The sequence below is a fragment of the Nuphar pumila genome, chromosome 12, assembly GCF_984573655.1.
Source record: "Nuphar pumila chromosome 12, dmNupPumi1.hap1.1, whole genome shotgun sequence".
Taxonomy (NCBI): domain Eukaryota; kingdom Viridiplantae; phylum Streptophyta; class Magnoliopsida; order Nymphaeales; family Nymphaeaceae; genus Nuphar; species Nuphar pumila.
Window position 1 is genome coordinate 64,436,252 of NC_143260.1, and position 19,559 is coordinate 64,455,810.

General features: G+C 39.7%; 2 non-coding genes across 2 annotated transcripts; both read left to right on the forward strand.

Annotated features, from left to right (window-relative positions):
• Positions 1-3,520: 3,520 nt before the first annotated feature.
• LOC149820993 (small nucleolar RNA R71) lies at positions 3,521-3,623 on the forward strand. Its single transcript, XR_016426926.1, has one exon. It is a non-coding gene; the product is annotated as a small nucleolar RNA R71 (small nucleolar RNA).
• An 11,829-nt stretch (positions 3,624-15,452) lies between these two features.
• LOC149820994 (small nucleolar RNA R71) lies at positions 15,453-15,555 on the forward strand. The gene has a single exon (XR_016426927.1). It is a non-coding gene; the product is annotated as a small nucleolar RNA R71 (small nucleolar RNA).
• The last annotated feature ends 4,004 nt before the right edge of the window (positions 15,556-19,559 follow it).

Sequence of the window (19,559 nt, forward strand, 5' to 3'; positions counted from 1 at the left end):
ATGGTCTGCTACTACATTCTCGCTTCCTTTCTTATCTCGAATCTCGAGATCAAACTCCTGTAGTAGTAGGACCCAATGAATCAATCTCGGTTTGGTGTCTTTCTTATTCAACAAATATTTCAATGCAGAATGATCAGAATAGACAACCACCTTCGAACCGAGTAAATAGGACCTAAATTTATCCAATGCGAAAACTACCGAAAGTAGTTCCTTCTCTGTCGTAGTATAATTCATCTGTGCATCAGACAGAGTTCTACTCGCATAGTAGATCACATAGGGCTTCCTATCAATGCGTTGTCCTAGAATGGCCCCCATAGCATAATCAGAAGCATCGCACATAATCTCAAATGGGAGAGTCCAATCTGGAGGTCTCAAAATAGGTGCAGTAATCAAGGCCTCTTTGAGAATCTCAAAGGCCTTCATACAATCCTCACCGAAAACAAAGGGCTGGTCTTTCTCCAATAACGTGCAAAGCGGTCGAGAGATTTTGCTGAAATCTTTTATGAACCGCCTGTAAAATCCCGCATGCCCTAAAAATGATCGAATCTGCCTCACAGAGGTGGGTGGAGTCAAGCGAGAAATGGATTCCACCTTTGCTCTGTCAACCTCAATACCATGCTTGGACACAATGTGTCCTAACACAATCCCCTCCTGGACCATAAAATGGCTCTTTTCCCAACTCAGGACGAGATTGGTCTCCACACACCTACTCAGTACTCGAGCAAGTTTATGGAGGCAATCTTCAAAAGAAGAGCCATACACTGAAAAGTCGTCCATAAAAACTTCCATCACATCATCAATCATGTCCGAGAAGATAGCAAGCATGCACCTCTGAAAAGTAGCCGGGGCATTACAGAGCCCAAAAGGCATACGTCTAAATGCGAAGGTGCCATAAGGACATGTAAACGTGGTCTTCTCTTGGTCGTCAGGATGGACAGCTACCTGATTGTATCCTGAATATCCGTCTAGAAAGCAGTAGTAGCTCTGTCCTGCGAGTCGCTCTAAGATCTGATCAATAAATGGCAATGGGAAATGATCTTTCCTAGTTGCCACATTCAACTTCCTATAATCGATGCAGACTCGCCATCCTGTAGTGGTCCTCATCGGAATTCTCTCACCCTTCTCATTCTCAACCACAGTGAGTCCTGACTTCTTCGGCACAACTTGAATCGGACTGACCCACTGACTATCAGAAATAGGATAAATGATTCCGGCATCCAACCACTTCACCACTTCTTTCTTCACCACTTCCTTCATGTTGGGATTTAGCCTTCTCTGCATATCTCTAAATGGCTTGATTTCCTCATTACAATGGATCCTATGCATGCAGAATGAAGGATCAATCCCCTTTAGATCAGCAACTCCCCATCCAATCGCTGCCTTGTGCTCCCGAAGAATAGTCAGCAATCTCTGTTCCTGCTCTTCAGTGAGCAAGGACGAGATGATCACAGGCAGAGTCTCATCATCTCCGAGATATGCATACTTGAGTGAATCCGGTAAGGGTTTCAACTCAAGTTTCGGAGGCGACTCGATCGACGATTTGGCGGGGGTCTCCGCAAGTGGTGGAAGGGGTTCCCTGACTGCTCCCCAAGGTGGTCTCTCCGACGACACTCTAGACACATCTACACTATCTAAACCGCTATTCTTCTCTATATGGTACAAATCTAAAGAATCCTCAGTAATGTACAACTCGGGCTGCTCCTCCACTAACTCCTGTGCAATGTCTACATGAAAGCAGTCCATGTCTCCTGCTGGTCCCATCGCGGCATTGAAAATATTCAGTTTTACCTTCCTATTGCCAAATGAGAGATCCATGGCTCCAGTTCTACAATTGATGCACGCATTGGCAGTCGCCAAGAATGGTCTGCCTAAAATAATCGGAGTCTGGTGCTGGCTGTCTACTCCTTCCATATCAAGGATAATGAAATCGACTGGAAAATAAAAGTCATCCACTTTAACTAGCACGTCCTCCAAGACACCTCTCGGTACCTTGACGGAACGATCTGCCAGTTGAAGTGTAATCGGAGTCGATCTCATCTCCCCTAACCCGAAAGAATCAAAGAAATATCTGGGCAGAATGTTCACGCTTGCTCCAAGATCGAGCAATGCGCGTTCTATCCGGATGTTCCCTATAGTACAAGCAATGATAGGTGCTCCAGGGTCCTTGAGCTTGGGTGGTGTCTGATGCTGAAGTACTGAACTCACCTGCTCAGTCAGATGGACCCTGTTAGGAACTCGCTCTCTGGATTTCCTCTTTTGCGTACATAGCTCCTTCAGAAATTTGGCATAAGCCGGCACCTGCTGAATAGCATCGAGCAAAGGTAGGTTGATCTGTACATGCTTGAAGATATCAAGCATGTCCTGGATCTTCGCACCTTGCTTCCCTCTATAACCAGGAGACTCTAATGCTTTGGGATAGGGTGGTGGGGGGATATACTCTGCTGGCTCCTCCTCTTTGCGAGAAGGCTCACTCCTATCCTTCTTCTTCTCTGAGGATAAAGATGATGAAGGTGATGATGGGGATGGGGATGATGATTGAGCTGACGTAGGTGAAACCATGGTCTCTGGCTCCTCTATCTTCTCTCTACTCTCAACGTGATACTCACGTCCACTCCTCAAGGCCATAACTGATTTAGCCTGCTGCTGTGTCTCAGTATGAAATAGGCCTCCAGTCATCTGGTCCTTACCCTTCGGGTTCATGACAGCCTGACTCGGCAATGTACCCTCGGGTCTCCTACTAATAGCCTCAGCTAACTGTCCCATTTGCGACTCTAACTTCGCAATGGACTGCGTATGTGAGCTCAAAATCTGGCTACACTTCTCGAAGGCGTTCTGATTAGAGGTTTTCACCTCTTGGAATGCCTGGAGAAGTCTCTCCTCAAAAGATGTCTGCGGGGCAGACTCCTGCTGAATCGGGGAAGGAACTGAAGAAGAAGAAGACTGAGCATAGTTCGGTCTTTGAAATGGCTGAGTAAAAGATGGCTGCCGAACTGGCTGAGAGGAAGAAGGCATCTGTATAGAAGACTGTGGATTCTTCCATGAAAAATTGGGATGGTTACGCCAACCCGGATTATATGTCGATGAAAATGGGTTATTTGGCGGTCTGACGTAACCCTGAGCTGCCTGAACTTGTTCTTGAACAAATTCAGGGTACTGAGCTACTGAAGGGCACTCAGTGATCTCGTGTGCCGGACTGGCACAAAGAGTACACACCTGCTGTGTAGTGGATGGTCCTGAGAGAAGCTGGTCCAGCTTCTGAGCAATCATGTCTACTTTACACTGTAGTGCAGTAGATGGACCAATCTCAAGAACGCCAGCTTTCTTCTGAATGCTGGGTGTGGCTCTATCAGAATGAGAGCTCGAAGCATGGTGGAGTGAATTCTCGGCCAATGTATCAAATAGCCTCCATGCTTCGTCCTCGCTCTTCAGCATGAATGTCCCACCGCATGAAGAGTCGATCATCTGACGATTCTTGTCAGGCAATCCATCATAGAAACTCTGCACCAGTTGCCATTTTGACACCTGATGATGGGGGCATTTCCTGAGGAGATCCTTCATTCTCTCCCAGGTCTCATGAAAGCGCTCACCATCTAGCTCTGAAAAGCTAGTGATGGCTCTACGATATTGGTTCGTGCGACCAATGGGAAAGTATTTCCGAAGAAACTCCTGTTGCAACTGATCCCAGGACTCTATTTCTACAGAATCTAAGGACTTTAGCCAATACTTGGCTTTGTCCTTCAATGAAAAAGGGAATAGAGTCAACCTCAACGCATCATCATCGAAATTCTGTATCTTAACAGTAGAACAGATTTCGAGGAATTCATCTAAGTGTCGGTAGGGATCCTCATGACTAAGGCCATAAAAGGATGGAAGCATTTGAATAATGCTGGCCTTAATCTCATAATGTGGCGCTCCTACATCGGGTCTCCGAATGCAGGATGCCTGAACATAGTCTGTGGGAATGAAGTATTCCCGCAAAGAACTGGGGGTGGAGGTGGAGGATCCATGTCAGCCATTGTTGCCGAACTTCGATGAGAATGTAAAATTCTCTCTGGGTTGTCAACAAATGGGTGTAATGGGGTTCCTAGACCTCGTCGACCCTGCATACACTGGTACTAAGACCAGATGTAAGCAAACGACCTAACTAAAAAAAATTAAACTAGCACAGATACTAAAATGTAAATAAGCAAATAACAGTAACTAAAAACAAACAAATATGCTATATAGCTATGTCAGAATTCTATACTAAATAATTAAATAACAAAGTAAACTATTCTAAAATGCTAAAACAAATAAATACAGGAAATCACAAACTATGTTTTTCTAAAACCCACCTGTCTAATCGCTCCTTGCAGAATGATAATTAAGTGAATCCTAAAAAGAACAATATGTGAATCCTATATTTACTAACTATGTTAATCCTATATTCACTTACTAATCCTACTAACTAAAAAGAAAACAACTAATTAACTAACTAAAACAAAATAATAATAAATTAAACTCTAAGAAATAAAGTAATTAATTCGCCGTTCCCCGGCAACAGCGCCAAAATTTGGTTGATATTTTGGAATGCTCTTTTTAAAACAGTTATTTTCAATAAAACTTTGGAAAATCGTCAACCAAAAATATAAAAACCGACTTTCCATAAAGTGGTGAGTACGGGTCGATCCTCAGGGAACAGGAATTAATCACTATAATTCTAGAAAATTTAATTTATTAATATTAAATGACAATCTACAATTATAAAGTGAATACAACTACAATTAAGCACTAAAAGAACAATAAACAAGCATTTAGTCTTCTGCTCCATGCCAAGGGTAATTCTGTCTTTTCGCCACTTAGAGAATCTTTTCACTTGTATACTAACCCTGGAAACTAAATATGCTTTTCAACCTAAAAAATGCAGAAAAATACAAAGTTAGTTTTCTATTTTAATGATGCAAACAACAATTAAAACTATGTCTAATTCTACGAAAATAATAAACAAATGCTATTTATCAAACAAAAATTAAATAACATACTAAATTAATTCTAAAATTAACCAAATTACTTCTACTAATGCTGTATGATGATTATGCAACTTCTAAAATACAGAAACTACTGAAAACAAGTCTAAAATGCCGAAACTAAGAAAATTACGAAACTGCCCCTAACTAGTGTAAACTAGCAATCTGACAGGTTATCGGAAAACCACTGTTTGATAGGGCAAACGAGGTCTGATTTTCCCGAAATTTGTTCTGTTCTGCAACTGACAGATTAAACAAAATGACAGTTTTTACAGAATTAAAAAACAGTCTCTGGAACTCCAGATATAAGCGTTTCAAATCTGGGAAAAATCAGGATATCGCCAGTCCTGTAATTTAAAATCCAGAAAAAGCGGTTTTCACAAAACGCTTAAAAATCAGACCAAATCAACTCCGAATGAGCTGAAATTTGGTCTGCAGTTAAATAACACGTCAATACAGTGAATAGAAAAAATAAATTTGGAAAACACAGAGTTTTTGATCAGAAAATAATTATGTTTCGACAGGGCAAAAATCTGGTTTTTATTTGAGTGCACTATTCACTTTATGAACCTATGGAAACACTATCAAATGCAATCTACACCTAATGCAATCTAAATGACACTGTATAACAGTGTATATGCAGATGATAATTAGGAAAATACTAAATACACGACGCACAAAACCTACAAGCAATTTATGACTAGAACTAAGTTAACTCACAATGGAAATGCAACTATGCTAAATAATAAAATGCAATCTAACCACTAAGTTAACTAATATCTAACTATCATTCAAAACACAACAAAACACATTTCATACATACTGAATAAATACGCTATACGTATACACACTTCTATACTAAAACTAAATTAGATAAATAAACTAATTAATATAGAAATCAAAGGAAATAATAAAAAATGACTTACTTAACTAAAGAACGAAGGCTAAGGTTAGGATTCACTTGGTTGACTCGACCTAGGATCGGTTTCGACTTGAGTAGGTTCAGTTTGGGTTTGGATGCACTCGGATGGGATTAGGTAGGCTCGGTTTGACTAGGTTGAAAGAGATAGGTTCGAGCTAAGGTGGACTCACTAATTGGATTCGGTTTTGAGTTACCTTAGTCAACTAGGTTCGAATTGACTTAGGCTCAACTAAGTTGGACCCAGCTTAGGGTTGACTTAGATAAGTTAGGTAGACTAGGTTGACCTAACTTAGGTTAAGGTTGACTCCACTAAACTTGACTAAGGTTGGGCTTTGGTCTTAGACTTGACCTAAGTGCGGTTTAGGCTTTGACTTGGGCTAGGCTAGGTTTTGACTAGACTCAAAGGGGTGTAGACTAGGGGTTGACTCGACCTAGGCTCGGTTTGACTAGGTTAGGTCTAGACTAAAGTAGTAACCTCCTAATTAAGCTACAATTAATCCAAAGTTCACGATTTTAATGGAGGAGGTTGGAAAAAGGAATGTAATAATTACCAATATTCAAACTTTGAAATGCTTTGGATTCTCAAAAATCGCCCCATTTAAAGAGGGAGTTACACTCCTTAATTGCCTTTAATACCTTTTTGGAAATCTGAAAAGACCAATCTAGAAATCCACGATTTTTGCTTTTCAAGATGGAATTAAAATGCTTTTAATGCTCTATGGAAATCGTGTAACCTAGATTGGAATTTTGGTTTAATTGCAAAACACTTTCCAAAGTTAAGGAGTAACTCCTTCTTTAATACACATTCAAAATTCAAATTTTCCTTAAATGCCTCACACGATTTTTGAAGAATATCCTTTTTCCAAAAGCTTTACAATTTTCAATTACTTTAATTACCTCCCTTCTCCAAAAATCGCCAACTTCAATGGATGCTACTTTCTAAACTAATAGACTTAATTATACCTAGGGAACAAAAGAACTTAAATGGAAAATCGATTTCATAGGAGTTAATGCTAACCTAATTCCAAAACTTACCTAAATGCAACCCTAAAAACGGCTAAAAAAAAAAGAAAGACCTAATACATTGAACCTAGACACCTTCCTAACTCAACTAATGACCATTAAGACTTGCTAAAAAAAATCGACCAAGAGCTCCAGGGGAGCTCTAATGGCTGCCGCCCCACCTTGGGGAAGAAGAAGAACCACACGAAAATAAAAAAAACTAAAATTATAAATTAACAAAAAGCAATAAAACTAAATTAGAGAATAATACAAAGGACTCCTAATTACACCAAGGCTAACAAGAACAGCACTATGCTGGAATTAAAAACATGAAAAAAAAAGAAAACTTGATTTTTATAATTTTCAACAATAGACTCAAAACACAAAAACGAAAAATTGATTAAAACAACTAATTAAATCAATCCTAAAACAATGAAATGACTAACACAACTATATACTGCTGTTAACACATAAAACACACAGCAACTACACGATTCACCAACATCAACACAAACATTTAACAAAAATACAAAGATCGGCTAGAATATCTCTAGCCGAATTTTTTTTTTTTTCTTTTTCAAAAATACAATCAAAACAAGACAAGCAGCACCCACAATCAAAATGAATTAAAATAAACTTTTTGGAATAGGATTTTCAGCAAAACCACACAATACACATGCTGGACAAAACAAAAATATCAAAACAGAAAAATATTTTTGTAAAAATCAAGAATCGGCTAGAATAAGTCTAGCCGATTTTGGATTTTTTTTTTTCTTTTTAATTAAAACCAAATACAACCCACACAAAAACCGAATAAAGTAAATCAAAAGGAACACTTTTTTATTGGATTTTCTGTAAAACAATATCAAGAACACTTATGACAAACTTGAAGAATCGGCTAGATGAAGATCTAGCCGTTTTTTATAAAAAAGATGAAAAATCAATAAAAACTCGATTCCAATGAATCAATCAAATAAATAAACCTAAGCTAACGTGCTGGCCTATGCACGAATGCTATTCTAAGGTTGAAATAAAAAAGAAAAACAAGAAACATACAGAAAATAACAAAACAAAAACCACACACACAAATCGGTTTTATCTAGAAGAGAAGGAAGAAGAAGACCTACCTTTTGGAAGATCCGACGACCGGGGGGATGAAGAAGAGCGGACCGTGGCTGGAGGTAGACGTCTTCTACAGTTCAAGGATGCTGTACTTCACCAAAAACGGCACCTATTGCAGCTGCTACACGTTGGAGATCCACCGGTGATGGAATGTGAGCCGATTCGCGATCGGAGGGTGTAGAAAGCCGGATGGAGGTAGGGCCGGCTCACCTTGGTGGTGTGTTGCGCACTCCCGCCCAAGGTTAATGGTCTCCACCTCTGCTACACCTGCAAAAGTACAGAAAAATAGTGAAAAGTCAGCAAGGAATAAGAAAGAAATGAAAAGAAACCAAAGAAAGCTTGAAAATATGCTTGAAAATCAAGCATAGGTCGATCTTCAATGGCCAACACTTGGGGAAGATGGAGAGGAAGGAGCTGCTGCTGTAGAGTCACTGTAGGGGGCGTCCAAACACAGCCAAAGACGCCTAGGGTTCTTGAAAAAAAACTATTTATAGTTTTGACATTTTTCAGAAAGAGTGTTAAAAAATAAAATATTGCTAGGCGCCACTTTCTGGGGGGTTTTTAGAAAAACTTTTTGAAATGAGTATGGATAGGTGTGTGGGTTGGGTTTTGGGCTTTCTAAGAGTTGATCCAAGGTCCAATTGACCTAATTGGGTCGGATATGGATCCGATCCACCTCGAAATCCGTGCCCAAACACTGAAATAGCCATAACTCTCTCATTTTAACTCCGATTTTTCTGAAATTCGAACCATAGCACCTTACTATCAAAACACATCTAAACATGGGTTTAAAACCTTAAACTTGATACAAAACGCATGAAAAACTTGTTTACATGATGTGCATTTCATGCATCATCAAATACCCCCATGCTTGAATGTTTGTTAGTCCCTTAACAAACCCTAATCATGATATGCACTGAAGACAAGAAATGCTAAGCATGAATGCATAATACTACCTCACTTTCGTAGGAATCACGGTTGCATTTAGCGTATGCAACAAGCCCTTTAAACCCCTAGCTTACACTTGTGGACGAGTAAGGTCTCGTGAGGGTTTGCAGCGATGCTACCCACAAACATCAATAAAATGCAAGGATGATCTTTCAAAAATATTAGGCTCTTAAGAATGCAGTTGTAACAAATATTTCATGTAATTGACATTCTCAAAACAAGTTTAAAAATCTCATGCCTCCCCAGTAAAAATTCTTTTCCTTCACTTTTCTAATATTGTAGCTAGTTCATGATTTTTCTCCGAAAATCAAGTATTCTCATGTTTTACTCATTTATTCTCACTTGTATATTTTCTGCACAGTAATGCACATATACTTAAGCAATGAAAATTTTCTCATTCAGCACATTCTTTTTCTTTCATTTTCAACTTTTGATCTCTTGCGCATTCTTCTCATATGAGCACTATTTCGAATAGTCAGTTTTCGTGACCCGTGTAGCGAGCTTTGGGTCAGTGACTCCCAAGTCGGCCGACCTTAGGGCACTAGATACAGAGTATCCCTCGGATTTAATTGCTCGAGTCACTAGACCTTCTATTCTAATAGTTTACGTATAGTCTTCCTCTTGTCATGTGCAATGTCTCTATCTCTTAGGCTTTCTATGCAGTCCATGTAACAAGCTTTCGAACCGGTGGCTCCCAAGTCAGTTGGCTTTGGGGCACCAGGTGTAAAACACCCTTCAGATTCTACTTACTCGAACTGCAAAGGCCACAAATATAGACTTAGACAAGAAGATGATCTCCTTCGTTATCCTTTTCGTTAAGACACTCAAACACTTCATCTCGTGTCTGAGTTCCACTACTAGGATTCACGAATACATCAACAACTAAACGTAGCTCTATTCTTTTAAACTCATTTTTCAAACACATCTTTCAATTGCTTATTTCTTCCTCAAAACATACTGTGCATACTTATACAAAAGTGATTCAACATTTTCTAACAATCAAATACTATCTTTTCTTTGAATTATCTCATAAACAACTACTCTATTTGATTCAGTTCAGAAAAAAAAATTTATGGGGCTTAAAAATTTTTAAACTGTTAGATTATGCCAAAAACAATCATATATGCTACACTTTGTTCTTAAATGCCTACTTTGATTACCAGTCATACAAAATTTTTTTTTTTTTGTGTATTTTTGTGTGCATGCATCTAAACCACCCCCCCATGCTTGAATGACACTGTCTCTAGTGGCATACAAAATGAATAAAAATGTAATGCAAATGCACACTAAAAGACACTAACAAAAATATGGGAGAAAGGATAGATACAACCTGATTTGCTCTGAGCTTTTGAAGTTGATTTTCCTCTGATTCTTGAATTCTTTGAAAACTCTTCTCTGTACCTGGTAATTGATACACTAATTGTTAAGTTCATCCTGCATACATCAAAACACAAATTAGCACATGTGAAATGAAATACTAAATAAAAAAAAACTCTGAAATGAAAAATAAATAATGTACATATCATACATCCCTCTGGTCGAATCTTCATGCCTTCGTGAGATGCACTATCTCACACTCACCATCCTGTAAGGCATCTGAAATGAATGGCTTCAGTCTTTGCCCATTTACTTTGAATGTACCTTGGGTCATAGGATCGAATAATGTCACTGCTCCATGGGGAAATACTTCTTTTACAATGTATGGACCTGTCCATCTCGATCTTAACTTCCCTGGGAATAAATGTAAACGAGAATTGTATAGCCACACTTTCTGATCTGGCTCAAACACTTTTCTGACAATATGCTTATCATGAAATGCTTTTGTGCGAGCCTTGTATAATTTGGCATTCTCATATGCATCATTCCTGAGTTCCTCTAATTCTGAGAGCTGCAGTGCTCTCTCTTTGCCAGCCTGGGTGAGGTCAAAATTCAATCTCTTTATAGCCCAGTACGCTCTATGCTCTAGCTCGACAGGAAGATGGCATGCTTTCCCGAATACAAGGCGATACGGAGACATGCCAATGGGAGTCTTGAATGCAGTTCTATATGCCCAAAGTGCATCATCTAAGCGCTGGGACCAATCCTTGCGGTCCGGACGAACTGTCTTTTCTAAAATTCGCTTAATCTCCCTATTGGACACTTCAACCTGTCCACTAGTCTGCGGATGATATGGAGTGGTGAATCTATGATTGACAGAATATCTTCTCAGCAGAGAAGCTATCTGAACATTCCTAAAATGCTTGCCACCATCGCTAATCATCGCACGTGGCACTCCAAAACGACTGAAAATGTTGTGCTTAATGAACTTAAGCACTACTCTGTGATCATTGGTCTTGGTGGCCACAGCCTCGACCCACTTGGACACATAATCAACCGCCACCAGAATATATAAATTTCCGAATGAGGGCGGAAATGGTCCCATGAAATCAATGCCCCAAACATAAAAAATTTCGACTATCAAAATCGGTAGCAAGGGCATCATGTCCCTCTTGGACATGTTTCCAATCTGCTGACATCGCAGGCATCGCCTACAGAACTCATGAGCGTCCCTGTGGAGTGTGGGCCAATAAAATCCTGACTGCAAAACCTTTGCAGCCGTCTTCCTACTACTAAAATGCCCTCCACAGGCTAACGAATGGGAAAAATTCAAAATGGATTGGTATTCCTCCTCCGGAACGCATCTCCTAATGATCTGATCTGCACAGTATTTGAACAACTCCGGTTCATCCCAATAATAGTGCCTCACCTGGGATAGGAACCTCTCACGCTCATTCTTGTTCCAATGCTCAGGTATCTGCCTCGAAACCAGATAGTTCACAATATCTGCAAACCAGGGTAACTGCGATGTACTGACTGACATGATCTGCTCGTCGGGGAAAGAATCACTGATCGGTCTCTGATCCTGCGTGGTCTCCACGATCAGTCTGGAAAGATGGTCTGCTACTACATTCTCGCTTCCTTTCTTATCTCGAATCTCGAGATCAAACTCCTGTAGTAGTAGGACCCAACGAATCAATCTCGGTTTGGTGTCTTTCTTATTCAACAAATATTTCAATGCAGAATGATCAGAATAGACAACCACCTTCGAACCGAGTAAATAGGACCTAAATTTATCCAATGCGAAAACTACCGAAAGTAGTTCCTTCTCTGTCGTAGTATAATTCATCTGTGCATCAGACAGAGTTCTACTCGCATAGTAGATCACATAGGGCTTCCTATCAATGCGTTGTCCTAGAATGGCCCCCATAGCATAATCAGAAGCATCGCACATAATCTCAAATGGGAGAGTCCAATCTGGAGGTCTCAAAATAGGTGCAGTAATCAAGGCCTCTTTGAGAATCTCAAAGGCCTTCATACAATCCTCACCGAAAACAAAGGGCTGGTCTTTCTCCAATAACGTGCAAAGCGGTCGAGAGATTTTGCTGAAATCTTTTATGAACCGCCTGTAAAATCCCGCATGCCCTAAAAATGATCGAATCTGCCTCACAGAGGTGGGTGGAGTCAAGCGAGAAATGGATTCCACCTTTGCTCTGTCAACCTCAATACCATGCTTGGACACAATGTGTCCTAACACAATCCCCTCCTGGACCATAAAATGGCTCTTTTCCCAACTCAGGACGAGATTGGTCTCCACACACCTACTCAGTACTCGAGCAAGTTTATGGAGGCAATCTTCAAAAGAAGAGCCATACACTGAAAAGTCGTCCATAAAAACTTCCATCACATCATCAATCATGTCCGAGAAGATAGCAAGCATGCACCTCTGAAAAGTAGCCGGGGCATTACAGAGCCCAAAAGGCATACGTCTAAATGCGAAGGTGCCATAAGGACATGTAAACGTGGTCTTCTCTTGGTCGTCAGGATGGACAGCTACCTGATTGTAACCTGAATATCCGTCTAGAAAGCAGTAGTAGCTCTGTCCTGCAAGTCGCTCTAAGATCTGATCAATAAATGGCAATGGGAAATGATCTTTCCTAGTTGCCACATTCAACTTCCTATAATCGATGCAGACTCGCCATCCTGTAGTGGTCCTCATCGGAATTCTCTCACCCTTCTCATTCTCAACCACAGTGAGTCCTGACTTCTTCGGCACAACTTGAATCGGACTGACCCACTGACTATCAGAAATAGGATAAATGATTCCGGCATCCAACCACTTCACCACTTCTTTCTTCACCACTTCCTTCATGTTGGGATTTAGCCTTCTCTGCATATCTCTAAATGGCTTGATTTCCTCATTACAATGGATCCTATGCATGCAGAATGAAGGATCAATCCCCTTTAGATCAGCAACTCCCCATCCAATCGCTGCCTTGTGCTCCCGAAGAATAGTCAGCAATCTCTGTTCCTGCTCTTCAGTGAGCAAGGACGAGATGATCACAGGCAGAGTCTCATCATCTCCGAGATATGCATACTTGAGTGAATCCGGTAAGGGTTTCAACTCAAGTTTCGGAGGCGACTCGATCGACGATTTGGCGGGGGTCTCCGCAAGTGGTGGAAGGGGTTCCCTGACTGCTCCCCAAGGTGGTCTCTCCGACGACACTCTAGACACATCTACACTATCTAAACCGCTATTCTTCTCTATATGGTACAAATCTAAAGAATCCTCAGTAATGTACAACTCGGGCTGCTCCTCCACTAACTCCTGTGCAATGTCTACATGAAAGCAGTCCATGTCTCCTGCTGGTCCCATCGCGGCATTGAAAATATTCAGTTTTACCTTCCTATTGCCAAATGAGAGATCCATGGCTCCAGTTCTACAATTGATGCACGCATTGGCAGTCGCCAAGAATGGTCTGCCTAAAATAATCGGAGTCTGGTGCTGGCTGTCTACTCCTTCCATATCAAGGATAATGAAATCGACTGGAAAATAAAAGTCATCCACTTTAACTAGCACGTCCTCCAAGACACCTCTCGGTACCTTGACGGAACGATCTGCCAGTTGAAGTGTAATCGGAGTCGATCTCATCTCCCCTAACCCGAAAGAATCAAAGAAATATCCGGGCAGAATGTTCACGCTTGCTCCAAGATCGAGCAATGCGCGTTCTATCCGGATGTTCCCTATAGTACAAGCAATGATAGGTGCTCCAGGGTCCTTGAGCTTGGGTGGTGTCTGATGCTGAAGTACTGAACTCACCTGCTCAGTCAGATGGACCCTGTTAGGAACTCGCTCTCTGGATTTCCTCTTTTGCGTACATAGCTCCTTCAGAAATTTGGCATAAGCCGGCACCTGCTGAATAGCATCGAGCAAAGGTAGGTTGATTTGTACATGCTTGAAGATATCAAGCATGTCCTGGATCTTCGCACCTTGCTTCCCTCTATAACCAGGAGACTCTAATGCTTTGGGATAGGGTGGTGGGGGGATATACTCTGCTGGCTCCTCCTCTTTGCGAGAAGGCTCACTCCTATCCTTCTTCTTCTCTGAGGATAAAGATGATGAAGGTGATGATGGGGATGGGGATGATGATTGAGCTGACGTAGGTGAAACCATGGTCTCTGGCTCCTCTATCTTCTCTCTACTCTCAACGTGATACTCACGTCCACTCCTCAAGGCCATAACTGATTTAGCCTGCTGCTGTGTCTCAGTATGAAATAGGCCTCCAGTCATCTGGTCCTTACCCTTCGGGTTCATGACAGCCTGACTCGGCAATGTGCCCTCGGGTCTCCTACTAATAGCCTCAGCTAACTGTCCCATTTGCGACTCTAACTTCGCAATGGACTGCGTATGTGAGCTCAAAATCTGGCTACACTTCTCGAAGGCGTTCTGATTAGAGGTTTTCACCTCTTGGAATGCCTGGAGAAGTCTCTCCTCAAAAGATGTCTGCGGGGCAGACTCCTGCTGAATCGGGGAAGGAACTGAAGAAGAAGAAGACTGAGCATAGTTCGGTCTTTGAAATGGCTGAGTAAAAGATGGCTGCCGAACTGGCTGAGAGGAAGAAGGCATCTGTATAGAAGACTGTGGATTCTTCCATGAAAAATTGGGATGGTTACGCCAACCCGGATTATATGTCGATGAAAATGGGTTATTTGGCGGTCTGACGTAACCCTGAGCTGCCTGAACTTGTTCTTGAACAAATTCAGGGTACTGAGCTACTGAAGGGCACTCAGTGATCTCGTGTGCCGGACTGGCACAAAGAGTACACACCTGCTGTGTAGTGGATGGTCTTGAGAGAAGCTGGTCCAGCTTCTGAGCAATCATGTCTACTTTACACTGTAGTGCAGTAGATGGACCAATCTCAAGAACGCCAGCTTTCTTCTGAATGCTGGGTGTGGCTCTATCAGAATGAGAGCTCGAAGCATGGTGGAGTGAATTCTCGGCCAATGTATCAAATAGCCTCCATGCTTCGTCCTCGCTCTTCAGCATGAATGTCCCACCGCATGAAGAGTCGATCATCTGACGATTCTTGTCAGACAATCCATCATAGAAACTCTGCACCAGTTGCCATTTTGACACCTGATGATGGGGGCATTTCCTGAGGAGATCCTTCATTCTCTCCCAGGTCTCATGAAAGCGCTCACCATCTAGCTCTGAAAAGCTAGTGATGGCTCTACGATATTGGTTCGTGCGACCAATGGGAAAGTATTTCCGAAGAAACTCCTGTTGCAACTGATCCCAGGACTCTATTTCTACAGAATCTAAGGACTTTAGCCAATACTTGGCTTTGTCCTTCAATGAAAAAGAGAATAGAGTCAACCTCAACGCATCATCATCGAAATTCTGTATCTTAACAGTAGAACAGATTTCGAGGAATTCATCTAAGTGTCGGTAGGGATCCTCATGACTAAGGCCATAAAAGGATGGAAGCATTTGAATAATGCTGGCCTTAATCTCATAATGTGGCGCTCCTACATCGGGTCTCCGAATGCAGGATGCCTGAACATAGTCTGTGGGAATGAAGTATTCCCGCAGAGGGCGTGAAAGAACTGGGGGTGGAGGTGGAGGATCCATGTCAGCCATTGTTGCCGAACTTCGATGAGAATGTAAAATTCTCTCTGGGTTGTCAACAAATGGGTGTAATGGGGTTCCTAGACCTCGTCGACCCTGCATACACTGGTACTAAGACCAGATGTAAGCAAACGACCTAACTAAAAAAAATTAAACTAGCACAGATACTAAAATGTAAATAAGCAAATAACAGTAACTAAAAACAAACAAATATGCTATATAGCTATGTCAGAATTCTATACTAAATAATTAAATAACAAAGTAAACTATTCTAAAATGCTAAAACAAATAAATACAGGAAATCACAAACTATGTTTTTCTAAAACCCACCTGTCTAATCGCTCCTTGCAGAATGATAATTAAGTGAATCCTAAAAAGAACAATATGTGAATCCTATATTTACTAACTATGTTAATCCTATATTCACTTACTAATCCTACTAACTAAAAAGAAAACAACTAATTAACTAACTAAAACAAAATAATAATAAATTAAACTCTAAGAAATAAAGTAATTAATTCGCCGTTCCCCGGCAACGGCGCCAAAATTTGGTTGATATTTTGGAATGCTCTTTTTAAAACAGTTATTTTCAATAAAACTTTGGAAAATCGTTAACCAAAAATATAAAAACCGACTTTCCATAAAGTGGTAAGTACGGGTCGATCCTCAGGGAACAGGAATTAATCACTATAATTCTAGAAAATTTAATTTATTAATATTAAATGACAATCTACAATTATAAAGTGAATACAACTACAATTAAGCACTAAAAGAACAATAAACAAGCATTTAGTCTTCTGCTCCATGCCAAGGGTAATTCTGTCTTTTCGCCACTTAGAGAATCTTTTCACTTGTATACTAACCCTGGAAACTAAATATGCTTTTCAACCTAAAAAATGCAGAAAAATACAAAGTTAGTTTTCTATTTTAATGATGCAAACAACAATTAAAACTATGTCTAATTCTACGAAAATAATAAACAAATGCTATTTATCAAACAAAAATTAAATAACATACTAAATTAATTCTAAAATTAACCAAATTACTTCTACTAATGCTGTATGATGATTATGCAACTTCTAAAATACAGAAACTACTGAAAACAAGTCTAAAATGCCGAAACTAAGAAAATTACGAAACTGCCCCTAACTAGTGTAAACTAGCAATCTGACAGGTTATCGGAAAACCACTGTTTGATAGGGCAAACGAGGTCTGATTTTCCCGAAATTTGTTCTGTTCTGCAACTGACAGATTAAACAAAATGACAGTTTTTACAGAATTAAAAAACAGTCTCTGGAACTCCAGATATAAGCGTTTCAAATCTGGGAAAAATCAGGATATCGCCAGTCCTGTAATTTAAAATCCAGAAAAAGCGGTTTTCACAAAACGCTTAAAAATCAGACCAAATCAACTTCGAATGAGCTGAAATTTGGTCTGCAGTTAAATAACACGTCAATACAGTGAATAGAAAAAATAAATTTGGAAAACACAGAGTTTTTGATCAGAAAATAATTATGTTTCGACAGGGCAAAAATCTGGTTTTTATTTGAGTGCACTATTCACTTTATGAACCTATGGAAACACTATCAAATGCAATCTACACCTAATGCAATCTAAATGACACTGTATAACAGTGTATATGCAGATGATAATTAGGAAAATACTAAATACACGACGCACAAAACCTACAAGCAATTTATGACTAGAACTAAGTTAACTCACAATGGAAATGCAACTATGCTAAATAATAAAATGCAATCTAACCACTAAGTTAACTAATATCTAACTATCATTCAAAACACAACAAAACACATTTCATACATACTGAATAAATACGCTATACGTATACACACTTCTATACTAAAACTAAATTAGATAAATAAACTAATTAATATAGAAATCAAAGGAAATAATAAAAAATGACTTACTTAACTAAAGAACGAAGGCTAAGGTTAGGATTCACTTGGTTGACTCGACCTAGGATCGGTTTCGACTTGAGTAGGTTCAGTTTGGGTTTGGATGCACTCGGATGGGATTAGGTAGGCTCGGTTTGACTAGGTTGAAAGAGATAGGTTCGAGCTAAGGTGGACTCACTAATTGGATTCGGTTTTGAGTTACCTTAGTCAACTAGGTTCGAATTGACTTAGGCTCAACTAAGTTGGACCCAGCTTAGGGTTGACTTAGATAAGTTAGGTAGACTAGGTTGACCTAACTTAGGTTAAGGTTGACTCCACTAAACTTGACTAAGGTTGGGCTTTGGTCTTAGACTTGACCTAAGTGCGGTTTAGGCTTTGACTTGGGCTAGGCTAGGTTTTGACTAGACTCAAAGGGGTGTAGACTAGGGGTTGACTCGACCTAGGCTCGGTTTGACTAGGTTAGGTCTAGACTAAAGTAGTAACCTCCTAATTAAGCTACAATTAATCCAAAGTTCACGATTTTAATGGAGGAGGTTGGAAAAAGGAATGTAATAATTACCAATATTCAAACTTTGAAATGCTTTGGATTCTCAAAAATCGCCCCATTTAAAGAGGGAGTTACACTCCTTAATTGCCTTTAATACCTTTTTGGAAATCTGAAAAGACCAATCTAGAAATCCACGATTTTTGCTTTTCAAGATGGAATTAAAATGCTTTTAATGCTCTATGGAAATCGTGTAACCTAGATTGGAATTTTGGTTTAATTGCAAAACACTTTCCAAAGTTAAGGAGTAACTCCTTCTTTAATACACATTCAAAATTCAAATTTTCCTTAAATGCCTCACACGATTTTTGAAGAATATCCTTTTTCCAAAAGCTTTCCAATTTTCAATTACTTTAATTACCTCCCTTCTCCAAAAATCGCCAACTTCAATGGATGCTACTTTCTAAACTAATAGACTTAATTATACCTAGGGAACAAAAGAACTTAAATGGAAAATCGATTTCATAGGAGTTAATGCTAACCTAATTCCAAAACTTACCTAAATGGAACCCTAAAAACGGCTAAAAAAAAAAGAAAGACCTAATACATTGAACCTAGACACCTTCCTAACTCAACTAATGACCATTAAGACTTGCTAAAAAAAATCAACCAAGAGCTCCAGGGGAGCTCTAATGGCTGCCGCCCCACCTTGGGGAAGAAGAAGAACCACACGAAAATAAAAAAAACTAAAATTATAAATTAACAAAAAGCAATAAAACTAAATTAGAGAATAATACAAAGGACTCCTAATTACACCAAGGCTAACAAGAACAGCACTATGCTGGAATTAAAAACATGAAAAAAAAAGAAAACTTGATTTTTATAATTTTCAACAATAGACTCAAAACACAAAAACGAAAAATTGATTAAAACAACTAATTAAATCAATCCTAAAACAATGAAATGACTAACACAACTATATACTGCTGTTAACACATAAAACACACAGCAACTACACGATTCACCAACATCAACACAAACATTTAACAAAAATACAAAGATCGGCTAGAATATCTCTAGCCGAATTTTTTTTTTTTTCTTTTTCAAAAATACAATCAAAACAAGACAAGCAGCACCCACAATCAAAATGAATTAAAATAAACTTTTTGGAATAGGATTTTCAGCAAAACCACACAATACACATGCTGGACAA